The 24,190-nt window shown below is 38.2% G+C and overlaps 1 protein-coding gene across 3 annotated transcripts in view; it reads right to left on the reverse strand.

The window, feature by feature from the left end:
• The window catches only part of grm1 (glutamate receptor, metabotropic 1), a 178,623-nt gene that overhangs the window by 149,712 nt on the left and 4,721 nt on the right, over positions 1 to 24,190 (reverse strand). The window lies entirely within an intron of this gene.

A 24,190-nucleotide genomic window follows, 5' to 3' on the forward strand; every position in this document is an offset into this window, starting at 1 on the left:
CATTTTCTTTCGAATATTAACATTTTCTTGAGTGCAACTCTGGTTTCTTTAAGACAGTATGAGATAAACATTTTTGTATTGTACTATTTTTATATTTAGAAGTTGATGGTTGGTTTAACAGGGCCACTGAACTTCTGTCCTTTAAGGACATTTATCAGAGCTAAAGGCAAACCTATGATCAAGTGCAATACAGTTTAGCTCAATGACCAGTTATTTGCAACATCTGGCTGTCAGGAAAAGAACTCTCTGCTGTCTGTGTAGGCATAATTAGTGTGCATAGCTCTGTCTGTGCTTTCTGGATCAGTAACTCTAGGTCTTTTCTCCTGGGTAGCCTATTAAAGCTGCTCTCAGTCTTATACAATGCACTGTGCTTTAAAAATATCTTTCTTTGCCTTTCTGCTTTTATCATCCCAGGAAAAACCTTGATCATTAACAAACCTATAATAGAGTTATCTTTGAGCGCTAAGGCTGTGGCAGCTTTAACCTCTGTCACCTTTTTTGTCTTAGGAGCCCAATTATAATCTTTTAGATATTCTGACTTGAGCAGGTGAACAGAAGTGCACGTAAACACAATCATAGGATGTGTATGCCATCTCACTTTATGGTGAAATTAACATACAGAGGCAGGTTTATTAACATTTCCTGGTTTTAGAGATTTTCTAATTTCCAATAAAACCACAAATGTCTAGTCATTTATTAAAAGATCCAAATTGAAAAAGCGGGAGCGAATTTAAATGTGGAATGAAAACAAAAAGAGCACGCTTTTCTTCCACAAATCTTTGTGGGCTTTCAAACAAAAAACCCCAGAAAACATCTAAAATCACAAATTAAATAAAGATTGTTATAATTTACTTAGGACAACTCCCATTGACTTCTACATGACCTCGACAGGGACATCTGCCACTGACTTCTACATGATCTCGGCAAGTTTTAAAAAATCTAAAACCTCTAAAGGTGGCAGATGTCCCTTCCCATTAAAGGGACATCTGCCATTGATTTTTACATGATCACGGCAAGTCTTAGCTAGCGAATTGTCACATTTGGATTTTTAACTGTTTTTACGCATTGTAAATCTTGAAAAATTTTCATTTTTTTTCCCTGCAACTTTTAGTGCAAAAAAATCTGGATCGGAAAAAAAAATCAGAGCAGTAAATGGCCCAGTGTCAGTGGCAGTAGTTATCATGAATTCACAAGAAAACTGTTTCCCCCATAATATTTAGGAAAATGTACCTTAGCACTTGGGTTTGGCATCCATTCCAAGGAGGGCACTAAATGCATGGGGTGTGCATATTGTTGCCAAGTTTGCCAGTGCTTCCTCTGTGTGCTCCAGTTCCTTCCTAACACACTTGTAGGTTAAATGGCTTCTAATGACTTTGCCTCTGGTGTATTTGTAGGCCTGTGGTATACGCACAATTATCTAGATTGAAAGCTCCTTTAGGAACTGGTACTATAGTGGTAATTTACAAGTAAAACTGCAGTTGCAGTTGACAGCAATAACACTGGATTTGTGGGGAACAAATGCTGCATTGTGGGGAACAAACATGGCGACTTGGGCACAAAATTGCACTTGCTGTTGTAAATGACCCCTTATGTGTGAATCACTATAGCATTAAAGGCAAAGATTTATATAGAACATGATCTAAAAAAACACATCACATTGATATTATAAATTACTGTCAGTCATTAAAGTTACGGTTAAAAAAACACATTTTTATTATTTTATTAATCTTGCTGGCTGTGGATATTGTGAAAAAATAAAATAGCTGGATATAATAACACATAAACAGAAATGTGTATGTGCCATCCCACTCTAGAAACAGTAACACTAGTAATGAGCAAATTTTTTTGATAGGCATGGATTTGCAGCAAAATTCTGCATTTCACCATTAGCAAATTTTTTCATGAAACTGCCGCAAACTTTTGGCATAACAAAAATTGGTGGAGTGAGAAAGAAACTGCGGCCTCATCAAATAAGTTGCGGTCACGTCAAATAAGTTGTGTGCATTAAAAAAGTCACGCGGTAGCCATATTTCATTAATTTTTTGCTGTTTCGCTAAAAAGGGGGTGAATGCCCCCTGGTAAACTCATAGTAATGTGTGAGTTATGGTTCAAACCCCCACCCCCATCGTTTCCATTTCTGTTGATACAGCTTCTTATTTGGGGTTATAGGTGGTTCTTTGATTGGTGGAGGGCCTCAAGGCACAGATCCAATGGGGAGACTGTTAAGCAACTTGCCACTCTGATCTCCTGCGTCAGCTTCTGCAAAGTTCATTTATTCTGATAACTCAAGCTAGAAGCTTAGCCTCCTTGGGGATAAATGAGGAGGGCAACAGTTCCTATTCTTTTCGTATTGGGGCAGCAACTCAGGCTTCTATACTGGGATTATCAGCACATACCATTAAGAAGATAGAGCATTGGTAATCTGATTTTAAATGTGTGTCCTGTCTGCATTAGCTAAACTTAATTAACATTATTGGTGTTATTTTTTTTAGAAATGCTGGTGAAGTCAATCTGGATTTTCTAGGTAGAGACAGACAAAGGGTATGGCATGGAGGCATTAAGTTTGATTTCAGTTGTAAAAGAGGGTTTTTACAACTGAAATCAAACTTAATGCCTCCATTCGTGGTGGTGAGCTAAGCATTTGTTAATGATACAGCAGCCTGTGTAATTTAATTTCTGTACAAGTTTTAATTTAAAATGTTGTAGCCTAGCACCACCATGTAACCTGTGTGTGCCTGCAGTTATTTCTAGGGTGTGTGGGTAGTAATTAGTTAATGTACAACCCATGCTGCATTGTGGTTAAATCGTGGATCTTTTAATTTGATTTTTGCACTTCCCACACTGGGCTGCTTTTGGAAATAAACTGTTGTTTCTGTGCTACTAATCTAGCAGTTCTGGAAGCAAAGTTGGCCCCAAGGGGTATGATTTTTTTTGAATAGGAATAAAAACCTCTACATTTTTGCTTACAGGTAATAATACGTATATAGAACTATAAGGCCTGTAAATAGTTTAAGACCTTTAATATATGGACTATTAAACCAATCACATGCTTTTTTTTTCTCTTTAGATCTAAAGGTGACGAAGGGTATTTCTACAGAGCAAAGTCTGAGTGCCATAAAGAAAGGAAGGCCAAGACAGGATGTGTAATGAAAACTCAAATATGTGGTTTCTGTTCGGTATATACAGGGCTTGTTTTTCAATCTTATCTACTGCAGCTACCTTTGTATGCAGTTAGATATGTATCATGTAGAGGAGGTCAAGGAAGCAAATGAAAGTATGTGACAAACTACACTGACCGTTTGTGCATTTTTTTATTGCATTAGAGAGATCAAACAACCAAAAATCAATGGCTTTTAGGGCCTCTTAGACATGTAAAGATTTCTAATTATTTACAGTATTTTCTTCTCCCTGTTAGATTACAGCTTTACTCTGAGACTGAAGTTTACCTTGAGAATTTAAAGGGCCAGGCCTGTTATTTAATAGTATTAATACATACTGTAGCTGACAAGTACTCTTATGTATTATGCAAAGTTAGTTACTTAGGAGTTCAGCAACCTAATTACAACAGGCAAAACCCCCAAACTACATTTTATCACTGTATTATTTATTTCTAACTATTCTTTTGAAACAGAGAGAACCCTTAACCCTAATTAAGAAATGTTATGCATAGCATGTGTCCCTTCTTTTAAGCATAAGAACAAATAATCAAGAGCAACACTGACAAATTAAAGGCTACATTGACGCGTTGCTAAGAGAATGTAGAACACAAAGGGCACATTTACTAATGAAAAAAACACATTCAAACGGCCATGTTTTTGCATTGGAATTCCCAAAATAAGCTTGGGCCACAACTTGCTCAACATTTACCAATGCAGGGCAAGTTAGTGGCACTTCTGCTCTGCCAGTATTAATGTTAGTGTACTTACTGTACATATGAGCTGGAATTTCTGCTAGCCTCACAATCCTTAACTAGACTTTCTTATATTACTGTGGGCAAAGTGGGAAATGTAATTTTGCCAAATTACCCCACAACACAGCATCAATTTCCAGAATTTAAGCAATATTGTGTTAAATTAAAAAAAAATCACCAATTCAAATTAAAAATATTGCGCTAGTAAGTAAATTATGCACAGCTGCATCCACAGCTAAATGCACAAGTCCCAGGTAGAATCTGGACATATATTTACACAAAACCTTGATGTAAATGTTTAGCATGCACTGAACCCTGCACTAAATGTTTGCTGAGTAGCGAGTGTAATATATAGTTCTCCCTTTCGCCTTTGGTGCTAATCCTTGCTTTTAGAGTCTTATTTACTCTTGCCATTGGCACTAACCTAGATTTACGCCAATTTGGGTAAAACTGCTTTGTGTATAAGGCATGAATTTTTGCACCTACCAGTTGCATCTGCAATATTAATCAGCAATACTAATTATGGAATTAAAAGTTTAAAAGAAAAATGTGTTGTGTTGCTTTCATTGCACGTTGAGGGAGCATGTTGGTAGCTGATTGAAACTGCATTTCAAGTAAAACAAAGTAGAAGATCACTGTTTTATACTAAGTGATCCATGCCCCAATCTCCAACACTCCATTTTACCCCCTATTGGGACATCTGGGATTAAACCCCTCTGTGTACTTTCCTTTTGTTCTCAGATTCCAAGCTTGCTTTAGAAGGAAGGTTCACCTTTGTCTCTTTGCTAGTAAGGCCACTGATATTAAATCAAAGCCTGCAATGAACAAAAAAGAACAGGTGCATATTCTGGTGGCTGGAGTTAAAGTTCTATGTGGGCTAAGTGGAAACACTTGAAAATAGCATAAAATTACAAAGCAAGGTACGGTCGTTCTGTAAAGACTTGTGAAAGCTATTATTATTCATGTATATAAGTCACCCTGTGGAAATATGGCAAGTAGAAAAAAATACTGAGATTGCATCTGAGACTTCTTTTCAAATGCCTCTTAACCTGTGGCCTAAACAAGCCGTGCAATATTTCTTGATGAATAGGCAATATACATCCAACCTGCCAATACATATTAATGATAAAAACTGACTTGAGTTACATGCAGCAGTATTACTAAGTCCTTTGAATGCCTTTTAGGTTTACAAAGGAATAATAAACTTTGAAAAGCTGCTGGTGAGCTGCTGAAAAATATATATAATTCAAAATACACAAAAAATTAAAAATGAAGACCAAATGCAGATTGTCTCAGAAAAAAGTTAATTCAAAGTTGAACTACCCCTTTAATGAGCCAGGCAAACAGATAGGTTTTTATATTTAAAGCCGAGGAACTAAAACTATAAAGCATTGTCATGCCAGTGCAGTATTACTCTGGCATTATAAAGGGTTAATGCTAGAAATATTTGGTTTTAGACCCTTAAGGGAGACCCTTAATTAGACACTTACGCAGGGGGGCTCTGCAAAGGTGATATCCATATTTGCCTTGGAGACAATTCAGAGTCACACCATTTGGGCAAGGAAGCTGGGCCAGTCAGTTCTTTTGAACTGTGGATCAAAGGAAGGAGCTGTGAACATAGAGCTGCAGGGGTGACAGTTATGAAAAATAGAATGCTTATCCATATCCCCTCTAATATTGGGTTCGTCTCCTCATAAATCACATATTAGCTATGATGAGATCACATGCTTACTAATGATACTAAAAAGGCTAGCCTGTACCCAGCAGTTAGGAAGGCAGGGTTTCGGGGTTTGGAGACACCCCTCATGTTTGGCATCATGAATCACCACATGCACCTATTTTCATTATAATATTGTGCAGCGGTAAATACCAATATTATACTACAGAAAACTGTTCCTACAAATATTAAATATAATAAAAGTGTGCAATAAAGGTACAAGTATTTACAAAAAAAAAATGCAATGAAGTATTTGAAATTGTGCAGTGAGGATTTAAAGTGGCTTTGCTTAAAGTGACATTGTGAAGAGTCCAGTGTGTGTTGGTGTGTGCAGAATGTCAGCAGTTCAGAAGCCTGATGGCTTGTGGGTAGAAACTGTCTCTGTATCTGCTGGTACGGGACTGGATGCTCCTGCACCGCCTGCCTGATGGTAGGAGCGTGAAAAGTCTGTGGCTGGGGTCAGAGAGGATCCACTGCATCTTCCTCCTACTGCGCTGTCTGTACAGGTCCTGCATGGCTGGCAGTTCAATTCTGGTGATGCGCTGTGCTGATCTCACCTCCCTCTGCAGAGCTTTGCGGTCCAAAGCATTACAGCTGCCATACCAGGTGGTGATACAACCGGACAGAATACTCTCGATCGTGCATGGATAGAAGTTTGTGAGTATTCTGGAGTCCATGCCAAACCTCCTCAGGTGCCGCAGAAAGAAGAGCCACTGTCTTGCAGCTTTTGTGATCACACGGACCTCTCCCTTAACCTATGGCTTGTGGATGGGGTAAGTCCATACATTAACCCGCAGTATGACATCATTGATGCATTTGTGAATAAAGTCCGTTACGTACTCAGGTAGTTGTTGATGTTGTCAGCAGCAGTCCGTGATGCTGAAGCAGTGACACAGGGTGCTGTCTGACTGGTCGGTCCAGCGCTGAACCGAGCGCATCATAGGTTGCTCGCATTTCAGCTTCTGCCTATAGGCTGTCAGCAGCAGGACTGAGGAGTGATCTGATTTGCCGAAAGCTGGTCAAGGGCAGGCTTAATAGGCATGTGCGTATGGAGTGTAAACATGGTCCAAGATGTTCTCACCACGCGTTGGAAAGATTACATGCTGGTAAAACTTCGGTAGAACTTTCTTCATGTTGGCTTTATTAAAATTGCCAGCCACGATAAAAGCAGCCTCCGGGTGTAATGTTTCCTGCCGGTCGATAGCATCAAACAGTTCATCCAGTACCCGTGTGGTGTCAGCGTGGGGGGGAATATAAACAGCGGTACAAAATATCGCTGTGAACTCCCTGGGCAGATCATAAGATGTTCAAGATCAGGAGAGCACCCCGGCAAAACTGTCTGTACATCAGTACACCACCGTTCACACACGCCACCTCCCCGGCATTTACCTGAGTCCATTGTTCTGTTCCGGCGGTGAATGGAGAGTCCCTCAGGGACAATGGCCTAGTCAGGGATGGAAGGGTCCAGCCATGTGAATAAACACATTGACAATTTTGCCTTTGCACGTATGTAATATACCTTATATGAACCTTCTGCCCCTCATGAGACAGTAGGGTAGGGACTGCAAATTTTTAGCTTGTGCCATTGCGCCGTATGTGTAATAAAACTTCTTAATGAAAAAGTAGTTATTTTAGTGCTAACAATTACGCCATCTTCAAGCACATCTTAAACATTCACAATGCTCAATTAAAATTCAGAATGCAAGACCTCCTTATGTGGAAAGTCCTAGTTTCTCAGTATTCCTGAACAGGTCCCATGCCAACTCTAAGACAACACATAAATAGTATTTATGTCCTTGCTTCAAGTGGTAAAAAATAAAATGAAGTTAATTTAAAAAATATCATTTAATTTTCAATTCATTTGGAAATAAACTTTAATTTCTGGGTTATTCTCCACACAGAATATTTCTTCTCAGTGAATGTGGATGTAAAAAACTAGATTAGCAAGAGATGCCATGTTATATCACTTGGCTGCCGCATTCATCATATAAAGCTGTAAAACAACAATATCTGTCTGCTTGCTGGCACTGTTTACAGAGAATGACTCAGCTGAGGAAAACAGTATAAAAACTGTACATGTAAATAAAATGTTCTAAAAAGGAATTTCCTACTCACTTGTATAAGATGTATTAAAGGTCATACTTTAATAACAATTTTGGATGTCAAAGTTTTCCTGGGGATCACAAAAAATTACGTAAAATCTGGCAAACTGTTAAATCCAGGAAGAAAAGAACATGGTTTACATGTCCCAGACCCCGGACAAAAGACGTCATACTTGGGAAAACATACTGTGTGGGTAAAAAAAAAGAAAAAGTGGGTTTCCACTGTAGTTTAGGAATCTCTGCACTTTGGATATACGGTATTTGCATGCAGTATCTCCTGTATTGTTGGGCTTGTTTCTACTGACTTGTGCAGTGCACATTGCAGTTTCTGACATGAGGCAAGTTGAGAGCCTTGCCTTAGATGCCACTTTCCCAAGTGTGTTTTAAGAGCCAAACTTCAGAAATGTGTCTTTCTATTCTATTGAACCCAAAGGTGGACTTGCAAGTATAGGCAGTGGGGGAGGGTAGCATAAGATCTGCAGACTCAGGTGGCAGTAGATGTAGAAGCTCCCCTGAGTGTCTGTAATCAATGTGCCATGTACTATTACAGAATATAAAGGGTTAAATAGTTCTGAGTTAATCAGGGGACTTGTTGTAGGCCACTTAGAGGCACTGGCACCATTTCATCTGCCAAATCTAATACATTTCATAAACTCCCTGAACTACAATATTCCTCTCAATGTCTAGTATTTGCCTTAACACTTGCAGTATAGAGCAAAGCAATGCAATACTATCATGTTATATAGTCCATTTTGAGCTCCCAGTTGACAAAGCACAATCTAGGTTTGTGTGTGCTCAGAGAGCTTTGAAAAACATCAAAGACAATAGGGCTGATTCACTAAAGTGCATTAAAACGTGCAATATTTATAGCGTGCGTTAAAAATTTTATCGCGTCTAAATTTTTGCCACTTAACGCTCAATTCACTATAAGCATACTTGCGTTAATTTACGTGCAATGCTGCATGCGGCATTTACCGCATGGGCACTAATTAACGGCTATTATTATGTGCGCTGATAGTCGCTGCGTATAAATGGTAGCATATAAATAGTAGCCACATATAAATAGTGCATATAAATAGTAGCATATAAATAGTAGCCGCATATAAATATTTATATGCTACTATTTATTTGCGGCTACTATTTATATGCACTATTTATATGTGGCTACTATTTATATGCTACTATTTATATGCGGCTACTATTTATATGCACTATTTATATGTGGCTACTATTTATATGCTACTATTTATATGCGGCAAACTGGAGGCTACATCACTCTGGGGCCAACACATACTTGAATAAATCCCACTGCAAAGTCCATATTTTATTGCCAAAAGCTTATTAACTGTACTTTTCTATAATTACCGCCTGCCTCAAGTAGGTGTTAATTTTTGCATAGTCTAATGCGATATTTAGCGCGTCTAAGTGTTTGTGAATCATGCGTTAGTATTCTTTTCTGCGCGCTAATTAACGCATGCGTTAAAATTACCGCATATGGTTGCGCGCAAATTAACGCATGCTATAATACTGTAGTGAATCGCGCGCTAATTGCCGCGTCTATTTTAATGCAAAAAATCGTGCGATAAAAATTAACGCACTTTAGTTAATCAACCCTAATGGCTACTAAAACCTTTGGTGGCAATTAACAATTAAGGAAAATGAATAATCTTTCACTACTGGAGGGGGGGGGGCAAGGACCAACATTCCTAAGATCAATTCCTCTAGGAATTCTAATGGAAATAATGGAAGCCTTAGTCCCACTGGATTTGTGAAACCAGAAGCAATAATGAAATCAGTTTGTGGACTAGCCATGCAAAAAACTGCGTGGGATATTTAGGTATATCCTGCTAGCCAGGGCTGCTCTTACAAAGTTATCAAAAGCATCAAAGCATAAAGTATCCTAGAAAATGTAAATACAGCTAAACTTCTGTTTAATAGTTACACTCCTGCTTGCTGTTGCACATGTTTTTTTAAGGAATCTTTCAAGTAGTATAACTTGGTCATAGTCCCTATCCTGCAGAGCCTTGGTCAGGATGATCTATTTTGTGTGCACGTAATGTGGCGTCCAATATTTTTTTAGCAATCATTGGCCAAACAAACCTTTTAAAGTACATACCACCATTACAAATCTGCTGGGACTTGTAGTTGCACACTGGGAATAAACTCAGGGTCTACTTGGTCTTGCAGCCACACTTTATTCACAGTCACCTCTACAGCTTCTACAATAATTACCATTACACAAATTCCCAATCAACCATCAACAAACAGAAAAAAGGTTCCTGTGGCTGGGCCTGCCTGTTGCCAACCCTCTTGTTCCTTCTCTTCAGACCAAGGGCTCTGCACTGCACCGAGCACAGGGATAACCTTGTGTTCAGGGTCCTAAGGCCTGTTTAGTTCTTGTTTTGCTTTATTAAACTGTGCAGTTATAACTCTGAGTCGGCCCTTATATTGCCACCCTCTCCCACATTTGGTTCAGTATATTCAACCAAACACCTAATAAGTAGTTTGAACCACAACTCCCAAAATGGCAGTAGCTAAACAGTCATCGACAGGTGCAATCCACTATTGAAAGGAGCACTATCATGATCAGATTGTTGCTTAAAAAAATGAACAAGCAAAATAACAGCCATGAAATGAAAAAAGCCATTAAAAATGGGAAAGTAATTTACGATAAATATTTAATGATGCATGTTTCCTAACAAAGCAAGCCAAGACTCAATTCTCCAGAGTGCTGACCACATTATGTAGTTGTCACTAAATGCTCTTTAATTATAAACAAATAAATGGGTGATGGGATTATCCGGTAGACGATGAACGACATTATAATTAGAATCAATCAGGAAACATTAATTTATCAACTGGAAGCTATATCAGCTGCATAAGGAAAGCTTGTACATGCCATGCAGTTCATATATCTTTCATCTGATTATGCCTAAGAAAAAAAAAACAGGCAACCCACATCATAGTAATACTATAGGCTACAAATTTTACTTTAAAAAAAGAAAAAAAAAAAGGCAATAATTTATTTAAATTGGTGCAGTTATAGGGGTAAGGCAAAGCAGAGCACCAGCATTACAGGGGCCCTTGGGAGAACTTGTTGATATCAGCACATAACGCGAGTTTGAATCCCGAATGGGACAAATTCGTATAGAATACGATAATTTCTGAAGATCGCAAATATCACGAATATGCTTACGAAAAAATCGTATTAGTCAATAATATCGTATTGGCGATCTGAAAGCCACAAAATTTTCGTACCTAATGATTGTAAACAGTGTGAAAACGCGCAAAAGCACAAAAAAGTCGCGCAACAGCACAAAAGTTGCGCAAGTGTCGAAAAAGTTGGGCAAGCATTGAAAAAGTCAGCGAAAATACGCTGACTGCCCCTAAATGTGTTCTTCTTGAGGGACAAACAAACCAGGTTTGTCCCTCAAGAAGAACACATTTAGGGGCAGATTTACTAATCCATGAATCCGAATCCGAATCCTGAATGGGAAAAAATCGGATTGGAAACAAACATTTTGCGACTTTTTCGTATTTTTTGCGTCTTTTTCGTCGCCGTCATGACTTTTTCGTGAATTGTCGCAACTTTCTCGTATTGAGTGCTTTCGTACTCGGCGCGACAGTACGATTTTTTTCGCGACAACGACGGACAATTCGAGAAAAAGTAGCAACGGTGACGAAAAAAATCGCATTCGGCCACTTTCGGTCCGTTCGTGGATTAGTAAATCTGCCCCTTAGTGTTTGAAACGTTGGATTAATAAAGATTTTTTTTTCTTTTTTAAAGACCCTGTGTGTGCGGCACTCTGTTCTTCATTTATATATATATCAGGCATATGTAAATTACAGCACCTTTAATTTACAGCACCTTTCATTCCAACTGGCCATCCAAAATCACAAAGTCTTCTTTACTGAATGCATTCCACTGCATCAGTGGTTACATTAAATAGCTTGTGATGAAATTGCCCCTTGTGCATTTGTGCTATGTAAATGTAATAGAGAAATTAAACTGTAATGGGGTGTTAACATACAACACTGAATAATAATGCGCAATGGCATACTTATCTTGCTACAAACTGAATTCAAGGATGTACATTCTGTGCATGCAAAGGAGTTACAGAGCTGCACAGAGAGTGTGATAATATTGTACAGCCATTTCCTGTGTTTGTAGAATGCAAATATAAATTTAGGCCATATAAGGTTTGCCATATGAAATAAAAAGCATTTGTACAGGTAGAAACTGCAGCTTTTATTCACCATTCCTCAGTATAATATCTAGCCCCAGACATTATTGAGCCTACCCTTAAAAAACTGATAAGATAACAGGCATTGTTAAGTGCATGTGCATTATATCTATAATTTTCTACCATGAAATATTGTTAGTTGGCCTTTTAGATACAGCCATGACTTATTTACTATGCACCTGCATGTACATTTGCCTACAAATCTTTCCTACACTTCAGCTTACACAGCAATTTTCCTGCAAGCGTTTCTGGCAGTTACGGTAGTTTATAGGTCTCTCTGACAAGGAATTAATGAGAGGGGAGATATTCCTGGAAATAATTTGGTAACTCCATGTTTGAAAAGTTAATTTAACTGAACAGAATGAGGAAAATATTTACACATAGAAACATTGTCACAAGGCAGCAGATGAATTTGAGTCTATCCTCTATTTAATAAAAAATATAAAAATAAAGACTCTGACACTACATTGCATATCTCTAGACAAAACAAAAATAAATTGCCATTAGAACTGCCCTTCTGTATCTTGGCTCCATCCTGGGTAGGGTTACCAGCTTTTTTAAAAGAAAATACCAGCCTTCCTATATGTTTATGTTTGTTCCTATTAATAACATTAGCATTAAGCAACATTTTACTGGCCAGGAGTCAGCCCTAATCCTGGGACAATTCAGTTCCTCCATGCTGCCCTAAAGTTAGGCTGTCCTGGAAACCCTCTTACCTAAACAATTTGCAACAAAGATTCTCCTATTCTGCAGAGATCAATTGCTAGTAAGAATAAATAAATCTAGAAAGGGAAGTTTGAGAACAAACTTCAGGTTGGTTTGAAAAACGTGCAGTCACTAAATGAAATCTGATCTGTTGTTGGCTCCACCCAGTTTTTCTAACCCTGGATTAAAGTTATATAGTAAAAACCACTGTGCAAAGTTTGGGGACCCTGGTTTTAATAGTGTCTGAATGGCAGCAATTAGAGTCAACTAGTGACATCTGCTTAGCGGCTGCAGGCTCCACCCACTTTTTCTAACCTGCAACTGCAGTTGCCGAGGAACTAACTCTGCAAAGTTTAGGGACCCTAGGACTACTAGTTAAAGGATGACAGCAGTTGAAATTTAAACCAATAAAAGTCAATAGGTGAATTGTGATTGGTGGTTGGTGGGTGTGCCCCCTTTTTCTAACCAATGAAATTCAATGGATGGAATCTGATTGGCTGTTAGTGGCCCAACCCACTTTTCCTATTTTTGAACTGCAGTACCCCAGTGACCAACTTTGTGAAACTAACAGCATTTTACATTTCACCATTGAAAGTAAATAGGCGAAATATGATTGGCTGTTGGTGGCCCAGCCCAATTTCCCTAACTTTGAACTGAAAGTACCCAGTGACTAACTTTGAAAAGTTTAACAACCCTGGAATTAATACTTAAATAATGGCATTGGCTGTTTTCATAACCATTAACCTTAGTCTCCTGGTGACAAACTATGATAAGTTTGAGAACACTGGCATTAAACATGTGAGAATGGCAGCAGTTACAATTTCCCCACTGAAATAAATGAAAGCAGTGGTTCTCAACCTTCCTAATGCTGCAACCCTTTAATACAGTTCCTCATGTTGTGGTGACCCCCAACCATAAAAATATTCCTAAGACCATCGGAAATATGTGGTTTCCGATGGTCTTAGGCTACCCCTGTGAAAGGGTCATTCAACCCCCAAAGGGGTCCTGACCCACAGGTTGAGAACGGCTGAATTAAAGAAATGTGATTGGCTGTTGGTGGCTCCACCAACTTTTTCTATCCTTGAATATGTAGTCAACCAGTGACTGACTGTGCAAAGTTTGGGAACCCTGGCATAAATAGTGTGAGAAATGCAGCAGTATAAATATAAACCAATTTTACAATTACTGCAAAGGGGAGCACCACCACAATGTGAAAGCCTAAAATTAATCAAAGAAGGTGTGCAAGATCATAATTATATGAACCTATTATTTTGCAAAAGAAAAAGTATGACCATAAAGATGCACCGCCCCTTCTTGGATGTCCAAGACAAAGTTCCTCATTAAAATATAACTTTTATTCAGTATAAATAAAATGCACACCATGAGTAGGTGTAATAACAGAAAATTTTAAAAAACAAAATATATTAAAATTATCAAAAACAGCGCAGGGTTACCTGGTAAGGGGGATCAAACTCCCAAGGGAGAAAAAAAGTCAGTAAACAATTGCACTACTGGGTTATAACACACGTGGAATGCTGGATTATATATTAGATTCCTGAACCAATATAACTCAGATATCACTATCTAAAAAAGTGGCTAAAAGATCCTGCCATCAATGTGTGAAATCACACCAAATCAAACCCACACACATTCCATACAGACACCCAATACCACGCTCACCAGTAATGAGTCTCAGTGGCAAGAAATAGGTCAAACCTGCCCCTCATGCAAACAACTCCCCAGTGACTAGAACTTACAAAGAACAGCTCCCCATCAGGTAAATAATAAAAAAGAGAGAGACCCTGCTAGATTTGAAACTAAAAAGCGTCAACGCACGTTTCAACCCTTACATTGGGGCTTTATCAACCTTGATAAAACCCCAATGTAAGGGGTGAAATGCACAGTTATATATATATGTCATTTAATAATATATACATTTAATATAAATTATATATAACATCTATATATATCATGTATATTTAATATACATTATGCTATTAAATGCACTTATACTTTTTGCACTTTCTGACTTTGTGTGGGAAAAGCTACTAAATACATTTGCAAAATGAGTTTTTTTAACATTAATCAGCACTATGTGTTACTTTTTAATTAAAAAAGCATTGAGACTTCTTCAGGTATAATTATAGATGCGTACATTTCTACAAGAGAGAAAACTTCTCAGTGAGATCTTGCTATCATGTACTAACAGGAAGAATGTAATCAAATGTCCCCTAAATTGTAAACAGTTCAAATTAAAAGCTCATACCCAGTGAAGAAATCTTTTAACAAGTTGGCAGATTTTACGTGAGACAAATCTGTGTTTTTGCATCTTCTTACCTCTTTAATGACTTTTTAAAAACAAATGTAACATTAGGTTAGTATTGAATTTTGAGCGGTGCTAAAATTCTTATACAGGTATTGGACCCATTATCCAGAATGCTCATGACCTGGGGTTTTCCAGATAAGGGGTCTTTCCATAATTCCATAAATCTCCTGCCTTAAGTGTGCTAATGAAATGATTACATTAAATAAACCCAATAGGATGGTTTTGGCTCCAATAAGGATTCATTATATCTTAGTTGGGATCAAGTACAAGGTACTGTTTTATTACTACAGGGAAAAAGGAAATCATTTTTAAAAATGTGAATTATTTGATTAAAATGGAGTCTATAGGAGGCTGCCTTTCCGTAATTCTGAACTTTCTGGATAATGGGTTTCTGGATAAGTGGTCCGATACCTGTATATATGTATACAAATGCAAAGTGTGTACAGCTGCACAGTTCTTTCTGATTGCATTTTTATTTCTCTACCTAAGCACCCTAACTTGCATCACTACATTTATTTGCAAACCAAAACAGAGTTAGAAGGAATTAGGCAGAGCTAGGTACAGCCTTCTTTAGGGCTTATCTGATGTAAAAGTGAAAACTGTGTTTTTGCTATACATAAATTGCCACTTCTTACATACACTGACAACATATCTGTGGGTAACTTGGGTAACTCTAATGGTAAATGGACCCTAAGACTATAAGTTCCATTTTCTATTGCCCCCCAGTGGGCCGTAATTAGAGCATGTGGTATGTGGCAAGTGGAGAATGCAGTAAGGCATCCCTGTACTCTGTGCCTTGCTGCCACTGGACATGACAGTGGACACATACATTCCACCTACCTTCTTCTGCTCATATACACACAGCACCAGCAAGCACTGCATAACTGCATACATCAAAGCATCACAACTCCCACTCTTTTTAGTGAGCAAAAAGTGTTGCATATTTCGTTACAAGAAGGGGCAGTTTACAAACAACAAAAATCAGGAGCACTGATTTTGCACCTGAACAGTCTAACAAACTAATCTTTTTTGTAAATGTATCAGTGATTTTTATTAGAACAGGAAGGGGAAAGAGAAAACCAAGTGTGTAACAAAAGTCAGAAAAAAATTACCTTAAACTTTCCATTTGACAAAGTCTCATATATAGATTTCAGAAGGTTACCTATGACTTTCCAAAACTTTCCCCTTGTCTTTAGTTCTTTGTTTAACTCTTACTTAGAGTTCAGGTTTTACGTGCAGATATGGCCATTGCAATGATTGGTCTATATAAAAATATTTCACAAAACATTTTGGTTCTAGTATAGTGTAAAGTTCATTGGAATAAAGGGGACCTGCCACCCAGACTTAAAAGCCTGTATAATAACAGTCCTGTAAATTAACCATGAAACCCAAATTCTTTTTTTTTTTTTATTAAAACACCCATACCTTTTATAAATGTATTTAAAATCTGTGCCCCACCTCTAAGCCTCAGGCAGGCAATTATTTTCACTTTCAATTCTGCACTGCACTCCTTTCATTCCCCCTCCCTCCTCACACTCTATAACTGTGTATCCTGTGTCCTGTATCGGGCATTAGGTTCCCCATTCTGATACATACACAAGATTGTGGGTTGATACAAAATTGCCTTAATAACCACTTAACAACCTGAAAACTCGAATGGAAACATTCACCATCTTCGAGTTTTTAGAGCTTGTAAACTCGTGACCATTCGATTTCTTTTCAGAAAAACAAACTCAAAAATGAATAAATAAGGACCTTAGTGTATGGGGCTCTAAAAGCTGTGATACTGAGCCCCTTAGTGCTCCAGCACTTGCCTTGTACATATAGTAATTGAACCCTTTTTGTAGGTCATTAAATTAATCCTGATTCAGTGTTCTTTACTGTCTTTTACTATATTGCTCTGAACTGGGAAGGGGTCTTCAAAATGCACTGACAAAATAATTATCATGCATTTGTTCATAGCTGCTGCTACTATAGCTGACACTGAAAAAGCCTGCAAAGATATTGCATTGTTTTATACATTATATAGCCTAAGCAATGAACAATACGCTGCCTGTTATTTTTCATTTCATATTTAGAAATCATAATACAGCATATTTACAAAGTACTGAAACCCAAAGAGTAGAAATCTAGTTTCATTGTTCTCCAGCTTTAGCTTGACATCAACTACTGCACAAATATATGTTATATTTTTTTTTCTGAAATATAAGTTTTCATTTCCTTAAGAAATAAATTAAATAAATTGCAGCCAGAGAGTAAACATAAGCCAGGGGAGCTGTAGCCGGCACAAGCTTTAGCGCTACATCACAGCTAATAAGCAGAAGTTCCTGTCGTTTGTGTGTGTTTATAGGAGTTTAAGTTGACATTGAGTGGATTAAGCTCATCAGATTATGTTTTATGAAGGCACATTGTAAACCAGAACAACAGTGATGTATAAATGCTCTGTATAATTTTTTTTATGCCCCAGTGTATCAGACAACAAAACTGTTGCCCTTCTGCTTAAAGAAAGAGGGGTCTCTTATGATCCCAGGGGTGCAAGTGTAAGGGCACTAAGGACCACAAGAGAGTGCCCCTTAGTGCTCATTCAGGAAGGCACTTGCGCCTCCTGCTTGCTCTGCTCTGCCCTGAGCTCTGGTTAAAAAACACATTGCTTAGTGACTAGTGCAGTGTCAGGATGCTGTCCAGGTGGTACAGACAGGGTTGCTCCTTCCTAGCACTCCAGGCTGTTTTCAATTCAAAGCAAAGACCACAGGTCTCTGGAGCACAGAGGACTGCGGCTGTTAGCACAATGCCACATGCAGTGAGCAAAGTGCAAAAAATGACTGATTGCAGCCTCTTTTTGCACTTTGCACACTGCATGTGGGCATTATAATTAATCCCTAAGCACTCTTCTATGTCTCCAAACATAGGGAAGCATATAGTTGTTTATTTTCTATGGACACATACAAGTTCAGCCTTTGTTTGAACCTAATAATGTATTTGCCATCAATTAAAATTATTTCATTTGAGCAGTGGCTATTGCAAGCAGAACAGTAGCACTAAAAATATCATCCTCCTTCAATTTGCGTAACACCATCACTGCACTCTAAACTAGGCTTTTAAATGTAATCCCACTCCTCCAGTCTCAACTGTTCTTGCTTGACTGGCCAATCAGTTTTTATTCTTGTTTGTTGTCAATAGCATTGAAGAAATTCCCCCAGAATATTATGCCTTGGAGAACATTATTATTAGCATAGAAGGTTCCTAGAGATTTATATGCAAATACCTTAGTTGTTTTGACAATCACTACTATTCATTGTTTGTAATATATTAAAGAACATATTTTACCATATGTCTACACAGTGAAAATTAGAACAACATTACTTTCTTAAAATGTATATATGAATTATTCAACATATGCCTAAAAGTGATAACCAAACATGACATCTTTTTATAGAAAGCAATGAACACGCTCACATAATGCACGTAGCCGTAATTAAGTCTTGTTCATCAAGACAATACAGCTTTCATTTATTCATTTATTACATGCAGTATAACAAGCTGCTTCTTTTCTCAGGGATTTGTGTAATCAGGTTGCATATTGATAAAAGCACACTAAATCACTAAAAATGCAAGATTCTCTCATGTACAATCACAGGCACAAAATTAAGCATGCTTTAATGCCATTCATTGTGCCCATACACTCTCTTTGCACTTGCAAGCACAGAGTGCTCTGATGAATAATACCCCAGTGCATTCGTAAACACAAGGGAGCTTGAGAATTACTGCCTTTCTGGACATGGGGGGAGTTCTATGGTACCACTAGTGGGCTTAGCCTGTTAAAAAATGTTGTGGGGTTGTCAGGCCCCGAAGTTATGGCACTGCTAGTTAGCACACTTATATGTATGTATGTTACATATGCTATCCTACCTCCTTATACACATTTCCTGGTATAACCCAGAGCCGAAGCCTATTTCTTTTAAGAAAACCCCTTTGGATGGACACATTGTTGATTTGTGAAGCTGCTTTGTTTCAGTGCATACAAAACAAATTAATTAAGTAATTTGGATTCCAAAGGTCCTCTCAGCAGTCTGTCTATTAATGCCAATGCTCTAGCACCAAATGAACAAATTGTTCCAGTCTCATGCCGTAACTAAATTCACAATGTAAAAGAAACAGATGCCGAGCAGAGAGTAGTACAATTAACAAGCAAATGATTGGTCCAAATGATAGTATGAAAGTATATAAATATGGCACATTTCCCTATGTGTTTGGCCATCAAGCTCTTCCTTATTTCAGGGGGAAATTGTAGCCTCTATATCCACCTATATACATACACCCTACAGCAGTGATTCCCAACCTGTGGCTCACTCCCCCCTCCCAGGAGCCTTAAAGCAGGTGCTCATTTTTGAATTTCTGGCATAGAGGCAAGTTTTGGTTGCATAAAGACAATGTGTACTGGCAAACAGAGCCTCCTGTAGGCTGCCAGTCCACATAGGGGCTACCAAATAACAGCTTATACTTGGCACCCCCCATTGACATTTTTTATGCTTGTGTTGCTCACCAACTCTTTACATTTGAATGTGGCTCACAGGTCAAAAAGGTAAGGGACCTCTGCCCTACAGGATGAATTATAAATTGGCACATTGCATTGAGGTTTTTTTTCTCTTCATAAATTTTGTGCACCCATCAGACCTTTTTAATTGACAGTTTACTTCTATTCTGTATAGTTTGGTGGTGAATGTCTTCCCTCAATTACATCAGCGATGGCTTTTGCCATGAAGCATTGTTGTTAGTAGTTTAGCAATTACCTCCATATGAAAAGAGTGTGTAGATAGCATTGATGGTTGGTCCAGACATATCAGATAGAATTTTGGTTGCCACCACCCCTCATAATCCTTAGTCATTTACAATATATACAATAAAAGGGGTGCATATCCATAGTGTAATCTAAATAGTAATTATTTATTATAAGATTAAGGGGCTGATTTACTAACCCACGAATCCGACCCGAATTGGAAAAGTTCCGACTTGAAAACGAATATTTTGCGACTTTTTCGTATGTTTTGCGATTTTTTCGGATTCTGTACGAATTTCTCGGATCCAATACGATTTTTGCGGAAAAACGCGAGTTTTTCGTATCCATTACGAAAGTTGCGTAAAAAGTTGCGCATTTTGCGTAGCGTTAAAACTTACGCGAAAAGTTGCGCATTTTTTGCGTAAGTTTTAACGCTACGCAAAATGCGCAACTTTTTACGCAACTTTCGTAATGGATAGGAAAACTCGCGTTTTTACGCAAAAATCGTATTGGATCCGAAAAATTCGTAAAGAATCCGAAAAAATCGCAAAACATACGAAAAAATCGCAAAGTACCGATCATTCCGAAAAAAACGCAATCGGACTCCATTCGACCCGTTCGTGGGTAAGTAAATCAGCCCCTAAGAGTTTACATGGACAATTTGTAAGTGCAGTTTTAATCTAATAATAAAAATGCAACAATGGAAGTAAACTATAGATCTGTGTCCCTCTATTTGTATGTAAATTGTTCACTTGGCACTAAAAAATTTATAGCTGAAACAAGTATTAGTTGGCATTTTGTAAATTGTAAAATTCTTCAAAATGTTGGGGTTCCTCATATGGGAGGGAGACTCCTTCCTTTATGTGCCATCTGCGATCACAGACACAGAAGTAAAATAATTTAGGATGCAGGGGTCTCTCAAGTTTCATAGATTTCAGTATAAAATGGCTATATGAATGAGTGAAACAAAGAGACAGAGATGTGCAAAGTATTATAGAAATATCCCTTCAGCTAGTATGGAAAATAAAGATTTCAGAAATGGTAAGCTGCATAAAGGTAAAAATAGGTGGGTTTCCATAGTTTAGCCTTTGTTAAAAAAAAAATTTGAATTCTTCTTCTTTATGACAAACATTGAACACTGTGGTGTCATTACTGATTTATTGAGAAATTCCACCAAACCCTACTAGTCCTGCCCATCTGTTCCACTTCCTGCTGGCTGAATTATCTGGATGTGCAGGTGAGCCAGCGACTCTCAGTACACTGAACTGTAGGGTAGGAACCAATCAGCAGCTGGGCTTACCTAACAGGGAACTGAAGCCTGTCTTTGCCTGTGTGAGTGCAAGGCTGTGATTGGCTATCTCTATCCTGCTTTGCTTCTGGCAGGGACTGTTAGGACATGCCCATCCTTCATTTGAAACATGGACAGAGAACTGATGATTCATTTTTAGCCCAAAGTGAAACCAGCACCATATATTATTCATAATTGCCTACAAAATAAGGGTTTTTTCCATTTATCCAATATGTCTCCTTTGACAAACAGAGTACTAAACATGGAGAAAAAGGAATTCTTTCACAAGCTCCTAAAACCTAATCCCTTTTCATATTCTGCCTGCACACTGAAAAGAAAAATCATTTCCCTGCAGCTGATAGGAAAGTACCAGCCGTGTCAGAGCTTTGTTTGTCTGACCTGGGCTTGTTTCCCACAGTGATCTCCAGCTGCATGCACAAAAAGACAGACTGCAGTGTCAATAAGCACAGAAACAAACCATGCAACAGAAATAGTTCACATCACATAAATAAATAAGCATATTTTTTGCCCAAGTCTGTCTTTTAGAGCAATAATTATCTGTGTCTTTTATGATCACCATATTATGACTTCTTCTTTACAAGTATCTTGTTCAACCATCTGTGTCTTATGTATTTCCAGCATATGGGCAATAAATGAAGTGTTTAGTATGATCATACAATGGTGAAAGAATAAGGAGAGCAGTACCAGGTGTCATTGAGGCTGGGAGGCAAAATCTAATATAACGTATAATGCAGCACAAGCAGATTAGGGACTGCATATCGCCCACTCCTTAGAATTCTTTAAGCTAAATGTATGAATGGACATTGGAGCAGTATGGCAGGCTCAAATCATATTAATGTTACAAAAGTATAAAATAACCAGCATATGTTATGGCCAGTGAGCCTTGTGCTACATACTGGGTATTAGTGTGCGCTATCATAATATTTTTGCATAACCTAGGCTCCTGGTTGGTGCTGATGCTTAGAGGACCATTTACAAATGGCCAGATTTTTTTTTTCCAATTCAGATTTTTCAGAGCTAAAAGTCACAGAAAAAAAATGTTGAATCCGACAATTCACCAGCTAAAACCTGCCGAGATCATGTAGAAGTCAATGGCAGATGTCCTCTCCCTTCCCTGGAGGATCCTTATTTTGCTTTGGAACTTTAAAGGTTTTAGGTTTTTGCCGCTGTTTTTTTGTGCTACAGGAAATGCTACAGGTAACTCAACTGAACAAGGAAGCTGAAGGGAGGCAACTTTTAACATTCTGGCCAGTAGTGCCCTATCACTGCATGCAAACCAAGTATTAAAAAGACTTTTTCTGCTGTCCAGACTGCTAGTTATCTATTATTCCTTCAATAATTTGAGCACAATAAGTTGTCTTTGGTGTCTTTGGGCCATTTTGCATTTATCTGTACTGTTATAGAACACCATAAAATTGCACTGCTACTGGCAGGCACACTAGCAGTTGAGCCCCAGTAATTGATAAGTTGTCCAGACTTTTCTATGTTTAATAAAATATCTGTATAACTTACACTGACATTACTGCACCTGTGCTGAGATATACTTGGGTGGCAGCTGCCAGAATTTTATTGATTCTATATTATGCATCTATACTTCAAACATTTGGATAATATCCATTTTTGCATTTTCTTGGTAACATTTGCTGCTAGGCTTAAATAAGTTAATAATCTTAAAGTTAATCAAAGTTTATATGGTTTTCAAACACAAAGCTTGGGACGGTTCATGTTTAGGCAAGTCGGCAGAGATTAAATTATTATTATTCATTCAGAGATTAAAAAAATACAGCTGAGGGATGTTTTAACAGCAGTCTGATCACCCTAAGTATGTCTGAAATTCCTGAATTCAAGATGTCATGCTGTGAATAGGAACATCTGCATCTAGGCTTCCTGTTAGTACAAAACAAATCAACATTATTTGTATATTTGTATAAAGTGATTCACTATATACAGTATATTGTCTTTGCTTTTCTCAAATGACTACTAAACTGGTGCATATGAAATCTGCAGAAATTTTTTGCTACTGGAAATGATCAAATCTTACTAGAAGTATAACAGAAGCCACTAAAGAATTAATTAAATAAGTGTTTAGCTACAGGCATTTAGATAGTAACAGATATGGATCTAAGCAAGTTATGACATTAGTGTATAACACATTGTGGAATTGACAGAAAATGATGCATGCATATCAATCATTATTGGCTTGGACCTATATTAGGCACTCTGTGTACAGTTTATTAAAAGTGTGCACAAAGGATTGTACTCCACCTAGAAGGTGTAAAAAACTGGACCCTGTAATATTGTTGGATAGGTGCCATCTCAGTGCATTGTACCTGAGTCTGAGCTTTCAGAAGGAGCCAACATTAAACATTAGAACTGCTTTCAGGTAACCTATTGTTTTTCCTACTCCCACGTAACTGGAGGGGTCCCAACCAGACTTGGATTTCTTACTACTGAGTGCTATTTTGATACCTACTGGTAGTTGCTATCTTGCTACCTTCCCATTGTTCTGCTGATCGGCTGCTGGGGGGGGTGATATCACTCCAACTTGCAGCTCAGCAGTAAAGTGTGACTGAAGTTTATCAGAGCACATGGTTTGTGGCACCCTGGCAAATAAAGAATATGCCTAGAATCATGCTGTAAAGCAGGGGTCCCCAAACTTTTTTACCTGTCAGCCACATTCAAATGTAATAAGGGTTGGGGAGCAACACAAGCATAAAATAAGTTCCTGGGGTGCAGGCCCAGATTTGTGGCGTGGGGGGCGCAAAATGGGGCTGGCCTCGGGGCGACCGGATTAGAAATGCGGCACTGCTGGGGTGCCAAATAAAGACTATGATCGGCTATTAGGTAGAACCTATATTGACTGGAAGCCTACATGAGGCTCTGTTTGGCTGTACACTGGGTTTTTATGCAAGCCAGTAATTCAAAAATAAGCACCTACTTTGAAGCCACTGGGAGCAACATCCAAGGGGTTGGTGAGCAACATGTTGCTCGTGAGCCACTGGTTGGGGATCACTGCTGTAGAGTGACACAAAAGGCAAGCACATATAATGCTCCTGAAACAAGCAGCAAAGTAATACAGAGTTTATGTAATGCTCCAGAC

This window comes from Xenopus tropicalis, chromosome 5 (genome assembly GCF_000004195.4).
Source record: "Xenopus tropicalis strain Nigerian chromosome 5, UCB_Xtro_10.0, whole genome shotgun sequence".
In the NCBI taxonomy this organism is placed as follows: Eukaryota; Metazoa; Chordata; class Amphibia; order Anura; family Pipidae; genus Xenopus; species Xenopus tropicalis.